The sequence below is a fragment of the Notamacropus eugenii genome, chromosome 3, assembly GCF_028372415.1.
Source record: "Notamacropus eugenii isolate mMacEug1 chromosome 3, mMacEug1.pri_v2, whole genome shotgun sequence".
Lineage (NCBI taxonomy): Eukaryota > Metazoa > Chordata > Mammalia > Diprotodontia > Macropodidae > Notamacropus > Notamacropus eugenii.
In genome coordinates, this window is record NC_092874.1 from 108,074,273 (window position 1) to 108,093,333 (window position 19,061).

The 19,061-nt window shown below is 41.1% G+C and overlaps 1 long non-coding RNA gene and 1 pseudogene across 3 annotated transcripts; one reads left to right on the top strand and one right to left on the bottom strand.

Moving 5' to 3' along the window:
- The first annotated feature begins 1,364 nt into the window (after window positions 1–1,364).
- Window positions 1,365–8,519, top strand: LOC140531883 (nucleolin-like; annotated as a pseudogene).
- Window positions 8,520–8,965: 446 nt separating this feature from the next.
- Window positions 8,966–18,993, bottom strand: LOC140533162 (uncharacterized). 3 transcript variants are annotated; one of them, XR_011976816.1, is made up of 4 exons: window positions 18,290–18,993; window positions 17,443–18,103; window positions 16,934–17,043; window positions 8,966–14,325 (listed from the first exon to the last, which is right to left on the bottom strand). It is a non-coding gene; the product is annotated as an uncharacterized lncRNA (long non-coding RNA). The 3 variants fall into 3 exon arrangements; XR_011976814.1 differs by lacking the exon at window positions 17,443–18,103; XR_011976815.1 differs by lacking the exon at window positions 18,290–18,993 and having other exon boundaries at window positions 17,443–18,283.
- Window positions 18,994–19,061: the final 68 nt, after the last annotated feature.

The window sequence follows — 19,061 nt, forward strand, 5'->3', positions numbered from 1 at the left end:
CTGACAAGACCATAGGCAAGGAGAATGCACAAAAGAGGAACACATGACTAGGTCAGAAGCATCAAGGGGAACACAACAGGATCCAATGTGGCAGCGGTGCACACGGAGAGAGCAAATACATCAGGAACACATTTCAGTGTCAGCAAACTGCAGGCTGAACTACCTTTGGGAAATTGCTCACTGACTTTAAGAATGTTTTTATTTTTTTTCTCAATCACATGTAAAAACAATTTTTAACATTCTTTTTTTATAATTTTTGAGTTCTAAATTCCCTCTCTTCTTCCCCTTTGCCCTCCTTGAAAAGGCAAGCACTTTGATATAGTTTAAACACTTGCAGTCAAGGAAAACATTTCCATATTTGCCATGTTACAAAAGAGAACACAGATGAGAAAGAAATAAAGAAAGCTTTATAAAGTATGCTTTGATATGCATTCTTTCTCTGGAGGTGGATAGCATTTTTCATCATGTCCTTCTGCCTGTTGACTTGAACCTCAGTTTTGCTGCTTAAAAGCTGTGGGCTACAATTTCCTTATCTCTAAAGAAAAGTGATTTTAGATAGCTTCCAAAGTCTTTTCTAGGATTAAGCCCATGATCCCACGACCCCAAGCTTCTCTTTGAAATAAAAGCCCATTTTTAAGCCTAAAATAATCAATCAAAACTGGTAAAGAATGTATTTAGGCAGGCAAAATAAGCTAAAAAAAAAGTGGAGTAAAGAGGAGAGACTTGAAAATCCTACTCTTGACAAAGAGTTTTTGAAGGATGAAAAATAAAGTTAACAAGGAAAAACTCAATAAGACAAACAAGAGTAACAAATTTGGAACAATAAAGAAAATCATCAAAACAGTATATTCTCTGAAAAAAAGAGACTAGTAGATTTGGACTGTAAAAAATAGAAGCAAAAGAAAAATTAATTGAACAAAATCAAAAGACAATAAATTAGGAGCATACATGAGACCTCAATAAGCCAGTGGAATCAAGCTTGAAAATAAGATGCAAAAAGATACTCTAAGAACTAGTGGTCTTACTCTTTTGTCTCAGTCTCCATCAACAAAGAGTGTTCTTGAACAAACTTTTCCTTGCATTCTCTGCTACCTGCAACACTGCCTCTTCTAAAAGATGTACACCAGGGATAGGGAACCTTCAGCCTCAAGGCCACATGTGGCCCTCTAGGTCCTCAACTGTGGCCTTTTGACTGAATCCAAACTTCACAGAACAAATTCTCTTAATAAAAGGATTTGTTCTATAAAACTTTGACTCAGTTAAAAGACCACACCCAAGGACTTAGAAGGCCATATGTAGCCTCAAGGCCACAGGTTCCCCACTCCTGAGCTACACCCTTTAACCCCTACTCCTGCATCCCCACTATGGTGAAGCACAGGAAGGCTGCTAAAAATCAAAGTCAGCCAAAGAAAATGACTCATTCCCTTAAGGAGAGAGAAGACAGTGAAGATAAGGACATGTCAGAAGATGAAGGTGAAAGTGGTGGAGAAGAGGTTATGTTCTCTCAGAAAAAGAGCAAGAAAGTTGGGACATAGAAAGTATCATCAATCAAAAGAGTCATTATTGCCACTACACCTGCCAAGAAAGAAAGCAATCATGACTCCTGGTAAGACAGCAGCTGTGGCCACTGCCAAGAAAGTGGCTGCCCCAATGAAAGCTGCCATCACACCAGGCAAGAAGGGAACCAACCCAGTTAAAGCAGCAGCCTGTTGGGACTGGAAGCTCAATTCCGTGTGGACAGTCTTGGGCAGGTAAAAGTGGGACTTCTAAATCTTAGAGTCTTACGAGGCCCTCCATGAACAGCAGGGGTTCGAGAAGGTCAGACTGAGCTAGCTCGGCTAGCTCGGGTATTTCCGCCTCTCCCCCGGAGATACCTGATGGGTGGAGTCTCCCTGCCCTTGAGGTCGTCCCGGATTGGAGCACACTTAGTTACCTAACAGCATGGTATTGAGATGCAAACTGTGTGGCTGAAGATTAAGTAGGACTAAGGAAGCCAGAAAGCTCTCTCTTAGCACGTGTGGAGCCAAAGAGAAAAGTAGGGCTCCACTTCTTTTCTTTCCTCTCTCCCCTCCCCCTCTCTCCCCGCTTGTACTTCTACTTCCAATCACTTAAGCTTAGCCTCCTTAGGAGATCTCCCCCTCTTCCTCCTAAGGAAGACCCCCTGCACTTGTAACCGACTCCCTGAAATAAAGCTCAACCCCTGTTCGACTCTGGAACGTCCTTTCTCTCATATGTGCATCCGGCGTGGCCAGCCGAAGACCTGGGACAGGTAAGAAAGACTCGGGTAGCCCAATACAGGCCTCTAGGCTTGGCAGCAGCCACCCCAGCTAAAGTAACAGTCCCCACACCTCTCTACCAAAGGGACAAAAAATGGAAGAATGCCAAGAAAAAGGATAGTGAATCTAAAGAGGACAGTGAAAATAAAGGGGATGCAGAATGTGTGTTCCCCCCCATAGGCACAAAAATGGGAGCTGCTCCAGCCAAACAAGACTCTAAAGATGAGGAAGAAGGTGATCAAGACGAGGCTAAAGAAGATGATGATGACTCCAAAGAAGCTAAGGATACCACACCTTCCAAAAGGAAGGCTGCTTTTATGAAAGTTGCCCCTGAGGAAGCTGAGAAAGCCAAAGAATCAGAAGATGGAAGGAGAAAGATGAAGAGGAGGAGGAGGAAAATGAGGAGGAAGAAGAAGTTCCCATCAAAGAAACCCCAGGGCAAATAGAAAATTTCCAAAGTCAAGAAATAGAAATTGGAAGCTGAAACATCTACAGATTTCAATATCTTTGTTGGTAACCTGAACTTTAACAAGATCACTTCTGAGGCTAAAAAAAGCAGCATTGCAGACTTCTTGGGAGAATAAAAAAAAAAAAAAAAGACCTTGCAGCTGTAGATGTCCACAATGACACCACCAGGAAGTTTGGCTATGTGGAATTTGAATGACCTGAAGACATGGAAAAGGTTCTGAAACTCAATGACTCCAAAATCCTTGACTGTGAAATGAAACTGGAAGAGGTCAAAGTAAACTAAAAAGACAGAGCTACAAGGATGATCTTCATTAAGAATCTGCCTTATAAAGTAAATCAGGAGGAGCTCAAGAAAGTGTTTGAAGATGCTGCTGAGGTTAAACTGATCTACACCAAGGATGGGTCACCCAAATGAATGGTCTGTGTTGACAGAGGCAGATGTGAATAAGGCCTTGGAAGAGAAGCAGGGAGAAAAGTTTAATGGTTGGGTGGTCCTTCTGGAGTACACAGGGGAGAAAAGTCAAGGACAGGAGAAATCAAGAAGTAGGAAGAGTAATTTGTGGAACAGGAATAATAGTAAACCTCAGATTCCAACTTCACCTACAGAGTCACTGAAGAAAGTCTCCAGGAAGTCTTTAAGAAGGCAACATTGATCAGCTTGACCCAAAACAATCAAGGCCAACCTACAAGAAGGGTGTGTTATTGAATTTGCTTCTGCAGAAGATGAAAAAGAAACTTTGAATTCTTATGACACACAAATTGAAGGCAGAGTGATTAGGTTGGAGTTAAAGGGACAGAAGACAACTAATATAGCACCAAGGAGCGAGTCCTACACAATTTTGTCAAGGATCTATCAGAAGACATGACAGAAGAAACACTGGAAGATTCATTTCACAGCTCTGTGGGTGTTAGGATAGTTAGGCAGGGAGACAAGGCAATCTAAAGTTTTCAGTTTTGTGGTCTTCAACCCAGAAGAAGATGCTAAAGTTATGAAAGAGACTATGGGTGGAGCCAAGAAGGCGGAGTAGAAAGACGCACATATGCTAGCTCTCCCCCCACAGCCCATAGAATACTTGTAAAGAAAGACTCTCAACAAATTCTAGAGCAGCAGAACCACAGAACAACAGAGTGGAGGAGATTTCCAGCCCAAGGTGACCTGAAAGGCCAGTGGGAAACATCTGTTGCACCAGACGCAGAGCGGATCCCAAACCAGGCTTGGCCATGGCGTGCGGCTCCCGAACAGCCCTCAGAGGTAGAATCTCCAGTCGCAGTAGCAGCAGTTCACAGATTCCTCAACCCACAGGTGCCAAAGGTCAGTGACAGGGTTTTTTCAGCTGGGCGGGAAGGGAGAAGGGCCTTCTCACAGCTCCGGCCTTAGCCAGCGGCCACAGAGGCCACATTAGGCAGGTGGCAGCAGTTCCCACAGCAGCCCCTACAGCAGCCCACATCCATTGTTGGATTGCAAAAACCCTGGGGGCACTGAGCAGCCCATTCTTACCTCAGCCCTGTGTAGAGGCCCTGCAGCAGCTGATATTTATCTCACACTGACTGGTGGCCCTGCCCATGCAGCTTATCTGAATCTCAGCCCCCAGTGCTGGCTTGGTGGAACTGGAGGCCGGGTGGCTGTGGAGAGGAAACTGCTAAGATTCTGGGCACAAAAATCTCTCCTGCTCCCAGACCAGTGTACACACTTGATTGTGCCACCTTGGAGGAACTAAGATCTTACAGACCCCCAGGGTATACCCTACTCTTGACAAAGGACCCAAAAGTCAAATAACTGGTTGGGAAAATGGCCAAAAAAGGGGAAAAAAAATAAGACTATAGAAGGTTACTTTCTTGGTGAACAGATATCTTCTCTCATCTTTTCTGATGTGGAAGAATAATGCTTACCAACAGGGAAAGACATAAAAGTCAAGGCTTCTGTATCCCAAACATCCAAAATAAATATTCAGTGGTCTCAGGCCATGGAAGAGCTCATAAAAAGATTTTGAAAATCAAGTAAGAGAGGTGGAGGAAAAATTGAGAAGAGAAATGAGAGAGATGCAAGAAAATCATGAAAAGCAGGTCAACACCTTGCTAAAGGAGACCTAAAAAAATGCGGAAGAAAATAACACCTTGAAAAATAGGCTAACTCAATCGGCAAAAGAGGTTCAAAAAGCCAATGTGGAGAAGAATGCTTTAAAAAGCAGAAATAGCCAAATGGAAAAGGAGGTACAAAAGCTCAATGAAGAAAATAGTTCTTTAAAAATTAGAATTGAGCAAATGGAGGCTAATGACTTTATGAGAAACCAAGAAATTACAAAACAAAACCAAAAGATTGAAAAAAAAATGGAATATAATGTGAAATAGCTCATTGGAAAAATAACTGACCTGGAAAATAGATCCAGGAGAGACAATTTAAAAGTTATGGGACTACTTGAAAGCCATGATCAAAAAAAGAGCCTAGACATCATCTTTCATGAAATTATCAAGGAAAACTGCCCTGAGATTCTAGAACCAGGGGGCAAAATAAATATTGAAAGAATCTACTGATCATCTCCTGAAAGAGACCCAAAAAGAGAAACTCCTAGGAACATTGTGGCCAAATTCCAGAGTTCCCAGGTCAAGGAGTAAATATTGCAAGCAGCTAGAAAGAAACAATTCAAGTATTATGGAAATACAATCAGGATAACACAAAATCAAGCAGCTTCTATATTAAGGGATCGAAGGGCATGGAATATGATATTCCAGAAGTCAAAGGAATTAGAACTAAAACCAAGAATCACCTACCCAGCAAAACTGAATATAATACTTCAGAGGAAAAAAATGATCTTTCAATGAAATAGAGGACTTTCAAACATTCTTGATGAAAAGACCAGAGCTGAAAAGAAAATCTGACTTTCAAATACAAGAATCAAGAGAAGCATGAAAAAGTAAACAGCAAAGTGAAATCATAAGGGACTTACTAAAGCTGAACTGTTTACATTCCTACATGGAAAGACAATATTTGTAACTCTTGAAACCTTTTTCAGTATCTGGGTAGTTGGTAGGATTCTGCGACTGGAGATTCCACCCCCAAGGTGTCCTCTTCCCAGAGTCTCATCGCGCAGCGCCACACGGCCAAGGCTGGGCTGGGCTCCATGCTCTGCTCCACGTCTGGTGCAACAGACGTTTCCTGTGGGCCTTTCAGGTCACCCTGGGCTGGTAATCTCCTCCACTCAGTTACTTCTGTTGCTCTAAAATTTGTTGAGAGTCCCTCTGTACAGGTATTTTATGGGCTGTGGGAGGAGACCCTGCGTATGTGTGTCTTTCTACTCTGCTATCCTGGCTCCGCCTGATGGGATCATATCTTTAAAAAATGAAATTAAGGGGTGAGAGAGAAATATATTAGGAGGAGAAAGGGAGAAATGGAAGGGGGCAAATTACATCTCATAAAGGAGACAAGTTAAAGACTTTTCAGTGGAGGGAAAAAGGGGGGAGGTGAGAGGAAAAACATGAAGCTTACTCTCATCACATTCAACTAAAGGAAGGAATAAAATGCACACTCATATTGGTATGAAAACCTATCTTACAATACAGGAAAGTGGGGGAGAAGGGGATAAACAGGGTGGGGGGGATGATGGAAGGGAGGGCATGGGGAGGAGGGAGCAATTAGAAGTCAACACTCTTGGGGAGGGACAGGGTCAAAAGACAGAATAGAAGAAATGGGGGGCAGGATAGGATGGAAGGAAATATAATTAGTCTTGTGCAACATGACTATTATGGAAGTCATTTTCAAAACTACACAGATATGGCCTATATTGAATTGCTTGCCTTCCCAATGGGGATGGGTGGGGAGGTAGGGAGGAAGAAAAGTTGGAACCCAAAGTTTTAGGAACAGCTGTTGAGTATTGTTCTTGCATACAACTAGGAAATAAGAAATATAGGTAATGGGGTGTAGAAATTTATCTTGCCCTACAGGACAAAAGAGAAGATGGGAATAAGGAAAGGGAGGGATGTTAGGAGGGAGGGCAGATTGGTGATAGGGGTAATCAGAATGCTTGACATTTTGGAGCGGGGGGAGGGGAGAAATGGGGAGAAAATTTGGATCTCAAAATTTTGTGGAAATGAATGTTGAAAACTTCAATAAATAAATTAAAATAGAAAAAAAATACATATAGTGCACTCTATTGCAGGAAGAAATGGACATGAGTGGTATCCAGGGGAGAAATGAAATTTTAATCTATTTTGTCTGTAACTTCAGAGAGGCACGGAGACTTCTCTGGATGTCAGGAAAATGATTGGTGGAATTCTGGAGATGCAGCACACAGCTGAAAGTCAGGCTACTGGTAGTAGTATGTTTTGTAGTATTGGAAACTGAGCGTGCCCATCAACTGGGATGGCTGAACACGTTCCATGTATGTGATAAAATAGTGCAGTGTGTGTGTCTGTGCGTGTGTGTGTCTGTGTGTGTGTGTGTTTAAGGGAATGGTCACAGAAATATGAGGTTTGTATGGGGTGGTGCAGAGTTACATGGAGAGAACCAGACCAATTTATACACCTAGTGGAAAACTGTAAAGACAAAGAATTTCTTTATACTGTAAACAACACAGTGATCAACCACAATTTCTGAGGTCTTACGATAAAATGTGATAACTACTTCCTCCTGATAGAGGTGATGAATTCAGAGTATAGATCAAGACTTGCCTTTCTTTGATTGGGCATGGTCAAGGAATGTAGCTTTGACGTATTGTAAAAGAGTTATTTTTCTTGTTTTTTAACTGGAGGTAGAGGATTGGGTAAGGGAAATTGGAGGGGAGAGAATGAACTAGAAACAAACTAAAAATTTTTAAATGGCAATAAAATAACTAAAATTTCAGCAGAATAACTAGTGCAAGGAATATGAACAGCATTACAAATACGAGAGGGTAGATCTAAACAAACTGACTGTGTTGCACAGAATTTAGAGCCCTGAAGATTTCTATCCGCTAGATTCTGTGCCAAGGACAGTTTCTAAGAACAGCCCACTCTCATACATGTTCTATTTGAAACCATTTCCTATCTTTAACAAAATGCTTCCCAAAGTGTATTATCTTGGAGTGACTCTTTAATAAATTCACGAAGTCTCCATTGATTTTTGAACATCTGCCTTGGACTCACATCTGCATCATTTTAGCTAATAGAACCAGTGGCCTGGCTTTCAGCTGTGTGTTGGACTTTTGGTATTCCATTGATCATTTTCCTGATGTCTGGAGGGGTCTCCATGCTTCTCTGAAGTTGTGGATGAAGTGGATTGAAGTTTCATTTCTCTTTTGGATGCTGCTCACGTCCATTTTTCTTTGGGGTGGAGTGCACTTTGTGGTGGAGTGGGGAAATAACATCCCCAAAATGTTGTATGATTTGTAAAATTAATAAAAGAAAACTAATAAAATTCTCTTTAAAAAAAAGTCTATGGAAGATGGGGAGATCAGTGGAAACAAAATAACTCTGAACTGGACCAAGCTCAGTGGCTCTGGAGGACAGTTAGGTGGCACAGTGGACAGAGTGCTGGGTCTGATGTCAGGAAGACATCTTTCTGAATTCAAATCTGGCTACAAACACCTACTAGCTATATGACCTTGAGCAAATCATTTAACAATATTTGCCTGAGTTCCTTATCTACAAAATGAGCTGAGAAAAAAGGGCAAACCATTTCATTATCTTTGCCAAGAAAATTCCAAACAAGATCATGAAGTGAGTCGGATATGACTGAAATGACTGAACAACAACTATTGGGCTGTAGAAAATGAGGAAACAGATGAGCTGGGATTTTCTTAAGCCATGGAAAGACTTACATGAAATAATATAGAGTGAAGTAAGCAGAACCAGAAGAACAACTTATAGGATGACATAAATATTATAAAAACCAACAATTTTTAGGACTTTTATAAACTGAAGAAAAATGAAATAAATAGAACCAAAAGAATCATTTATACAATAACATTGTAATAAACAACTTTGAAAGCTATAAGAGCTTTGATTTACACCTGGAAAACTGATTCCAAAAATAGGAAACAAAGATATGACAGACACTTAGGGTAGAATGAATCATATATACATATATGTGTGTGCATATATACACACATATCTATTAAGAACATTTGTGTTGCTTGACTATATACATTTGTTAAAAGAAATTTGGTTTTCTTCCCCCCTCCTCTGGGAGGGAAAGGAGAGAAAATAGATTTCTGTTAATAAAAAAAAAATAGAGAGGAGTTGGATCTACATATGTGAAACGTTTATTGTTATGTACTTTCAGATGAGGTCACTGTATGATTAGTGTTACTTAACTGTTTTAATTTGTTATTTTAATTTGTTACAAGAGACCTGTCACAAAGTGGAATCAATCAATAAATGTTTGTATCCCCAATTGATAAGTGGTCAAAAGCTATGAGCAGGCAGTTTTCAGAAGAAGAAATTAAAACTATCTATAGTCATGAAAAAATTTTCCAAATCAGTATTGATTAGAGAGATGCAAATCAAAACAACTCTGGGGTACCACATCACACCTATCAGATTGGCTAACAGGACAAAACAGGAAGATGATAAATGTTGGAGAAGATGTGGGAGAGTTGGAACACTAATTCATTGTCAGTGGAGCTATGAGCTGATCCAACCATTCTAAAGAACAATTTGGAAGTACGCCCAAAGGGCTACAAAAATGTACCCAGCAATATCACTTTAGGACTGTATCCCAAAGAGAACATAAAAGTGGGAAAGGGTCCCACATGCACAAAAAAATTCATAGCAGTTCTCTTGGTGGTGGTCAAAAACTGAAAATCAAGGGGGTGTCCATCCATTGGGGAATGGCTGAACAAGTTGCGGTATATGAATGTAATGGTATAAGAAATGATGAACAGGAACACTTCAGAGAGGCCTGGAAGGACTTATATGAACTGATGCTGAGTGAAAGGAGCAGAACCAGGAGAACTTTTACACAGCAACATTCATGTGCAAGGAATTTTTCTGGTAGACTTAGTCCTTCACAGCAATGCAAGGACCTAAAAATGGACTCTTGAGGCAAAACGCCTTCCACATCCAGAGAAAGAACTATGGAACTAGATCGCAGAATGAAGCAGACCATTTTCTCTTGTATTATGTTTTGTTTTGTTTTATGGTTTCTCCCATTCATTTTAATTCTTCTATGCAACATGACTAAGGTGAAGATGTATTTAATAGGAATGTATGTATAGAACTTAAATAAGAAATTGCACACCATCTCGGGGAGGGAGTAGGGAGGGAGGGGAAAATAGGGGGAGGGAGAGAGGGGGAAAAAATCTAAGATATATGGAAATGATTGTAGAAAACTGAAAACAAAAAATAATTTTTAAAAAAATTAATGTTTGTAAAGTAAAAACAGAAAACATTAATAGAAAAAAAAAACTACAGAGTACTGACCCCCGATTCTTCGGGTGGCTTCCCTGTTAAGGACTTCTAGGAGGACAGAGACATGAGTCACATAGGATGTAAAAGAATGGTTGGATTAGCAAAGGCTCTACTAGAGGGAGGAGTCATGTCAACAAGCTCACAGATTCATGTGTGTATGTGTGTGTATATACACATGCATTTATACATATATACAGAGGTATAGATATACAAATACATATAAAATGTATATGTGTTTACATATAAGCAAGAAATCTTGCTCAAATCACAGTGGCTCCAGGGGTAGAGAACTCAGTAGATTGGGAAATCGGGTGACAACATGGCAAAAGACCATTATGGAGGTTGTGATCTCTGTTGGAGGAGAGTGGGGGCCGGGACAGATATGAAGCCTTGAGTGGTGACAGGACAAGCTTCCAGGGAGTTCCTATTCTTCCAGGACTATTCTCTAAAGTATGCCATTCAGGATTGTTGTTTCATTGTATTTATCTGGAAGACAAAGGTAGGTCAGCAATACTATATAAATTGTATAAAATGGCAATTAGTTGGTGCAGAGGATAGAAACTTGGACTGAGTCAGGAAGGCCCAAGTTCATACCTGAGCACAGACACTTACCAGCTGTGTCACCCTGGGCAAGTCATTTAACCCCGTTTGCCTTAGTTTCGTCAGCTATAAAATGGAGATACTAATAGTACTTACCTCCTAGGGTTGTTCTCAGGATAAAATGAAATAATATTTGTAAAACACTGCAAATCTTAATGTGCTATATAAATGTTAGTTATGTGTGCAGTTCATTCACAATTCAAGTTCTCTATTCATAAATCTGCAACATCTGTGACACGGACTTAAACTTAGATACACACACTTTAACACCCACAGATATCATCCCTCTACAAATAATATTTACTACCTACAATTCAGGTTCTATATTCATAAATCTAGAACATCTATAAAATAGTACTTAAGTTCAGATGCATACACAGACATCATACACCTACAAATAACATTTCCCCATAATAATAAATAAGTAACATGGTACAGAGGACATGCCCATATGTACAAAGACACACAATTAAATTCTACCAATATTTATTAAATGCCTAATTGCACAAAGTGTTAAGTGGTAAGGGTACCATACAGAAACTAAACAGGATCCGCTCTCAATAGTTTATTTTCTACTGGGTATATACAACATGCACACAGAAATACAAGAGCATTAGCCACTGATAATTAAGCTGGATTTCATGCAGGGTATACACATTTAAATATAAACCCTCAAACAAGTAGAATAGATTGACATATGACATTAGATCATCTTACTCAAATACTCAGCTTCTCTGGGTTTTAGTTTCCTCACCTATAAAATGAAGGTTAGACGAGGCAGGTCTCTAAGGTCTCTTATTGCTAAAGTTCTCTATTTTTATGATTTTAAAAAGTGTGTGGTTTGTAACTAGAAGAGATAATGAATGAATAGATAAGTGAAAGGTAGATTCTAAGTGAGAAAGGACGAGATAGGTAAGGGAGTGTGAGTGGGCAAGAGAGAGAGTGGTCAGTGATGTAAGCACCATATTGTTACAATATTTAATATTGGATATAGCATTAGTTTGGTGAAAGTATAGATTATGGAGCACATGTGCATCATTCTCCTTGTGCCCTGCTTGGCTGGATTACACAGATAAATATCAAGACAGCCTGAATGTGTTGGCAAAGAACTTTCATTAATTTAGAGAATTTGCTTTTCCCTCTGCTCCTGTTCCCTGGTGGAGATATGACCTTCTCCCCCTTAGCTTTCTTGGTGGTAACCCTTTCATGCCAGGTAGGATTCCTCAGACCCATAGCTGGAGCCCCTGAAACTGCTATATCAGTTATTGTATCACCTGATTCCCACACCATTCTCTTCTGACTACAGAAAACCTGATGATGTGTCCCTTACATATTTTCTCACCTAGTTTTACTGTACACGCACACACACACGTTCACACGCACGCACACGTTCATACACACACACACACACACACACGCATGCATGCACACACCTAGATAGAAAATCTTATAATTTAAAGAAAAGCTTAAGGTTTCTATCTGTTACATAAAGCCAGTTCAAACCAGTAAGATTGCACAGACCACAGATATAGAAATATTTTATAAACAGAATTCTTGCTTTTCCTTTTCTATACCCTCATATGGTATGACTGATATCCTTATCATTTTCAGGAATCAGAACCTTGATTCCCAGGAGGTCTCTATCTTCTCTCTTTTGTTTCTAACCTAGATTTAAGGTTCCCATAGTTATAAGTCAAAGACTTAGAGCCAGAAGGGGCCTTAAAAGTCATGTAGTCCAATACCCTCATTTTATACTGTCCATGAGGAAAGTGACACCCAGACAGGCCATATGAGTCATCCCATGGCAAATAGGTAGCAAGTCTATTGTTATATATTTCAGCAGAATTTCTCTTACACTGAATGTTTGGCAAAGTTTTCCATGAATTGTCATGGGCTGATAATAATTTTTCTTCCTTATCAACAATTGAACCAAAATAGTCATTTTATCTTCCACCCCAGTGATTTTTCACTAAAAACTGACAACTGTTATGTTAGAGAAGACATGGAGGAAATCAGAATGGTTTCAAAATCATTTCATTCTTTTTAAAACCAAATTCATTTTCTATAATACTTTTCAAACACTTGAATTACTTGGGGGACTGTGTCTCTCATCTCTGACCCTTTGCTCAGTCTATCACTCATGCTCAGAGTAGCTTCTCTGCTGTTCTCCACTAAATTAGAGGCAGGTAGGTGGAGCAGGACATAAAATGCTGTACCTGCAGTAAGGCAGATCTCAGTTCAAATCCTACCATAGACATGCATTAGCTGTGGGACTTTGGGAAAGTTTCTCAGCCTCAATTTTCTGATCTGTACAATGCTAATAACAGCATCTGCCTCCCAGGATTGTTGTGAGGATCAGATGATATATAAGGCATTTTGAAAAATGTAAGTGCTATTATTATTATTATCATTGTAATTAGACCAAATTGCTTCCATCCATGAAAGCATTACTGTAACTCCAGTCTCTGTACGAAGTCTTCCCCAAAGAGACATCATAACCAGGTCTAGACATGGAGTCAAAAGACTGGAGTTCAAGTCTTTGCTTCATCACTTATTAGATCTGTGAACAGAGGTAAGCCCTGTCCCCCCTCCTAGTTCATCTACAGCACAATACAAAATGGAGATAACACTGCTTTCACTATTTCCTTCACGAGGTCATTGTAAATAAAATACTTTATAAACTTTAAGCTACTAAATAAATCTGAACTCTTGTTACTAGACTTAACAGGAATCAATTCAGTTATCCTCACTAACCCCGTTATACAACTACTAAAACAAAACCCAAGTCTGCCCCCATTGTTTTTTCATACAGATGTAGCCCGTGGCCCAGAGTCCCACTCGAGTTTTACACAGGAGAACTTTACACTTGTGAGGGAAGCAGGCTTCTCCCAAATCAGCTCTCTTTGGATCATCTCTCCTAACACAAGGTCTCCCTTGGGAGCAGCAGAATGTAGTTCTATCGTGGATCTTTACAGAAATGGTGAAGAGGCCCTCAACTCCCATGTAAGCACCCATGATAACAATACAACGAATTCAAAGAAAAGCTTTATTTCACCCCTTGGAGGTGTCCCATAAATAGTCAAGACTACCCTTCTTCCTCTACCCTTCTTTCCAAAAGGAGAAAGCATTTTATGTAGAGAATAGATCCCTTTCCCACCTGTGAAATCCGTCCTGGTTTTGACTACTACCAAGTGTTTAAAGCCCCCTCCCTAAATGAGGAAAGCACTTAGGGTCACTAAAGAATCAATCCCTTTTTCACACATAATTTAAGCACTAATCAAGGGCAAAATTCCTACTTTCTCCTCCACATCGTGGCTGTGTTCCTTGTTTCTCCTTGGCTATGTATCTTACTTGTCCGAGAATTCTTTTCCATACTAATGAACTCCTCTCCAGAAGGGCTGGTCCAGGAATTCCTTTGCTTGTCCAAGAATTCTTCTGTTGTTTCACTATTGCTATTTCTGTAGCCAAATGATTCCCTGGAGAGGTCTTCAGGTATATAGATTTCCATCCATAGAACTGAGTCTGAGTGCCTGGAATCCTTCTCCTACATAAGTCTATCAGCTTTAGTTCTCTCCATTCTCCCCAACATGTGAGATACCTTCAAAAAAAAAGGCACCAACCCTGTCAACTTTGATTGGGTAACTCATAATAAGACCCTCTGTATGTATGGAATGCAGCTGTAGAGGGGTGTCTCAATGGATGCTGCCTGTTAGAGCCACTGGGAAATGTTTCCCCGATGACTGACATGACTGGGATAATTCAGACATAGCTTCAATGCCACCACACATTTACATTGCCATAACTATGAACTACAACTTCTGTTATTTTTGCTGGAACAGTGGAGGAAGCAGTGGAAAAATTAATGTCTACATATAATTAGAATGGGGCAGGTAGATGGCATAGTGGATAGAGTACTGAGCCTGGAGTCAAGAAGATTCCTCTTCCAGAGTTCAAATCTGGCCTTAGAAACTTATTAGCTGTGTGACCCTGAGCAAGTCACTTAACTCTGTTTGCCTCAGTTTCCTCATCTGTAAAATGAAGTGGAAAAAGAAATGGCAAAACATTTCAGCATCTTTACCATGAAAACCCCAAATAGGGACATGAAGAGCCAGATATGATTGAACAAACCAACCAATTAAAACACTTTGGTCTTGTTTTGTGAACATCAAGAATGGCATTCTTCTCCTTCTCTTGGACTCTGACAACCCTCAAAGATATTCATCTCTCAATGCTAGAAGGCTTCAACCATGAGACTTTGTCTTTCAGTGGAAAGCTCAAATCAGGGACATTCCAGTGAAAGCTGTCATTTCCAGAACCAAGGAGGAAGAACCAGAAAGGACAGAGTGAGGTTTTATTCATCCAGTAGCTATGATACACAAAAGCCCTCTGATGCTACCCATCCATGACTGACTGAGTTATCTTCCCTCACCTGCTGTAATGGAAAATAAATCTAAGGAAGCCAGCAGGTTCTGATCTCCTCTCCATCAGCTCAGGACTGAGCAATTCAATGAGAAAAGAGACTGAACCCCACCCTAAGTGCAAAGGGGAACTTTGAGCTGGTGAGGTAATGTTACCTGATGCAATTTTCAGCAATGTGTGATATATTTTTTGCTACCTATGTCCGATGTTTGAAATTACCATGTTTTCATAAACAAATCAGGGAATTTTGTTTGCATTATGATATGAGATTGAACGATTTATTAAAACTGGACCTAAAAGGAAAAATTTCACTACTTGCAGAGGGTCAGGGTCATGACCCTGATGCATCCTTTGTTACAAAGGAGCACAGATCTAGAGCTGAAAGGGACCTCAAATGCTGTTGGTCCAACACCCTCACCTTCAGATAAGTTAAGTCCCACAAAGCATTACTTGATTTACATAAGGTCCCACAAGTAGTGGTGTGCTAGGCATCAAGCTAAGCAATGGAACTACAAAAGAAGGCAAAACAGTCCCTGCCCTCAATGAGCTTATTAATGGTGGGAAAACATGCAAGTGGCTATGTACAAACGTATGTATGTATCTATATGTGTATATACGCATGTGTGTATGTATTTGTGTGTACATACATGTATGTATACACATACATACATACTTACATCTATATATAATTCATATGTGTATATATACATATGCATATATATATATATATATATATATATATGATAAACTGGAGATAAATCTCAAAGGGAAGGCATTAAAATTAAGGAAGACTGGGAAATGCTTCTTGCAATAAGTGAAATTCTAGCTCAGAGTTGGAGGAAGCCAGGAAACCAGGAGGTGGAATTCAATTCCATTCAGCTAGTGGATTTTATCATAGTGGATAAAGTGCCAGATCAAGAGTCAGGAAACCTTATCTTCCTGAGTTCAACTCTGGCCTCAGACACTTATTAGCTGTATGACCCTGGGCAAGTCACTTCAACCTGTTTGCCTCACTCCATTATCTCTGCCAAGAAAACCCCAAATGAGGGGTCACAAAGAGTTTGACAAACTGAAAATAGCTTAACACCAACAAAAGTGCCAGGCACTGTGTTGTGTTGGGAATATAAAAACAAAAACAGCCCCTGCCTTCAAGGAGTTTACAATCTAAAGAGGGAAGGAGGGAGAGTATTGCTGATATGGGAGACAGCCAGTTAAAATTCCCAAAGTTAAGAAATAGAGTATCTTGTTCAAGAAACAGCAAGAAGGCCATCAAGAGTCACTAGGTGGTAGAGTACATGGAGGTGATAAAGTAAAAGGAGGCTGGAAAGGTGAGGACTAGGTTATGAGAGTTTTTAAAAGGCAAACAGGATTTTATATTTGATCTTGGAAGTCATAGGGAAGTGACATGGTCAGACTTGTGCTTTAGATCAATCTGACAGCTGAGTGGAAGTGAGGAGAGACCCAAGGCAAGGAGATCAACCTGAGAGATATTTTGATGGTCCAGGTATGAGGTGATAAAGGCCTACACCAGGGTGGTGGCTGTGTTAAAAAGATAGTCATTTGGCCAGCCTGTTGATGCTTCTATGTCCTTGGAAGAGTGGGCATTCCTGACAGACAACAATCACACCTAATTAGTTAACAATTAATGAGAAGAATGGATATTATAATAAGAGGTGGACCTGTTCTAATAAGGGGCTGGGGGGACAAGACTTTCCTCGTGTCACTCTCACTCCCAGACCACCCCTAGCCCCAGGCAATCTAGACAAAGGATCTATTCCCCCACTCACACCTGAGTACAATATTGTGAGCTCCTCCAGTTAGGGGTGGGGTCTGAACAAGATTGAGAACGTTAAATCCAATCTCATTATCATCCCTTTTCTTCAGGGGCTGATTTAACCTAGAAGAGAATGAGAAAAGAGGAAGGGAAAAAATCCTGGATATCTCTAATAATAATTGGTTATTAATATAAGAGAAATAATCATTTCTCTCAATCAATTGAAAAAAAAATCTGACATCATGGGCAACACTCCAAACTTGTGGACCCTTCCCAAACTTATCCCACACTAATCTCTACAGCGTCTTCTCAAGGGTCTCTTCTTTGGAGTCAAATCTGTGATGCAACATTCATTTCCTATTAGTTATCCTTTAAAATCTATAAAATTCCTAAAATCCTAAAACACTATATACTTTGACTAATACTTCCCTTATTTCTACCCTTTAGTCTCGAGACTATCCTTAAACCTTGCTCATTTGTTAACCATGCTTTTGAACTAAAAGGTTGACAAAAGATACTCACGTATATAAATGTATTCAAATTCGCATAGTACTGGCAGGGACAGAATTTCAAAGGTATTCATGGGTATGATCCTATGACCTAAAATTCTACAGGAAAAGTTCATGAAATTGTAAAGACATAAAAAGGAGCCATTTCAAGGAAGAAGAAAACGGGAGAAACTAAAGATGAATGTGATTTCTCATGGTTAGGCATGGCTATCATTAGCATTTCAAGAAAGTATCCCATTAGACACAAATTATTATAAATGAGAAAGAAGCTAGCCTTTTCAGGCCTGAGTGGCTCAAGCACTAAACAAGAAAGGAACATTCCAGTCCCATGACGAGGCAGCTTAGGGGACAGAGAGGTGGACCCCAAGTCGGGACAGAACTGAGCTGAAATCCGGCCTTAGGCAGATCCCAGTTGTGCCCCCCCCCCTGCAAGTTACTTAAACTTCTGTAGGTCGGAGTTTCCTTGGGTTAAGTACTATGTACGTCCTAACCACCACCCTTAGTTCCAGCTCTGCCAGTAAAGCCTCCGTTTCCTCACCTGAGTGACATCATACCTATCACGTAGGGTAAGGCATAGAAAGTATCATACATCCAGGAAGATGTATACAGATGACACTTCGCCGAAACAAATCACAAAACAGGAAACAGAACGAAGAAATGGAAGGAAGGAGACTCTGGTTGAGAAAGAAAAATAGGCAAAGAAAAACAGGACAGGGTTTAGAGTGGAAAAAGACTCTAGAGATGATCCCCACCCCTGATTCTAGCCCTAACTCTTATTTTTGTTATTAACAAAAATCTATTTTCTCTCCTCCCCATCAGAAAAAAAAGAAAACCCCTGTAAGAAACAAGTGTAGTCGAACCATGTTTTGTAAAGGTGCTAAGCTCTTCCTGTCACAGACGGAGAAAACCGAGGCCCGGCGAGGTCGGGACTTTCCCAAGGGCACCCACACGGTGCTGACAAGCTCGGCCGCAGGTCCTCCCCAGGGCCCGAGAAGGCCGCCCGCGGCCTCGGCTCCCACGCGGTTCCCAGGCCGGCGGCCGCTGACGGAGGGGGCTGGGGCCCGGGAGGAGCCCAAAGGCGCTGGGAGGAAGCCTTTAATAAGCGCTGGGGATGGCGGGGGTGACGACGCTGCAGATGCCGGCGAGGCCCCGAGGGAGCTGGGCTGGGGCGGGGGGAGGGGGAGGCCTTGGAAGGAGCGGAATCCACCGCTTCCGGAGCCGGGCGGGGCAAAGGTCGGGGAACCCTGAAGAGACTGCAGGAGCCAGTCCCCCGACTTCTCCGTGCCTCAGTTTCCCAAGGTGTTAAAGGAGATTAACAACCTCAGGATGTCAGCTGGACCAGCGCCGCGTGCCTCGCAAGGCAGAGCGCTTCACAAATATCAAAGCGCTACTTGGGTGTCCCCATTGCGGCTGCTGCTGCTGCTTTAGACAGAAGGAAGGGGAGGGAGAGTGCTGTGGTGCTCCACTCTTCAACAGGAGCCATGGAAACGGCGCCCAAGCGTGCTGTAAGCCCATCCCAGGCTGTCCAGCCCGAGCCTCTGAAGAACTGGGAGCTCCGCCTGGGGCCCAGCTTTATCGCGCAAGCGCCGAACCCAGGCCTCCCAAACCTCCAGGCGTCGCGGGACGTTCATC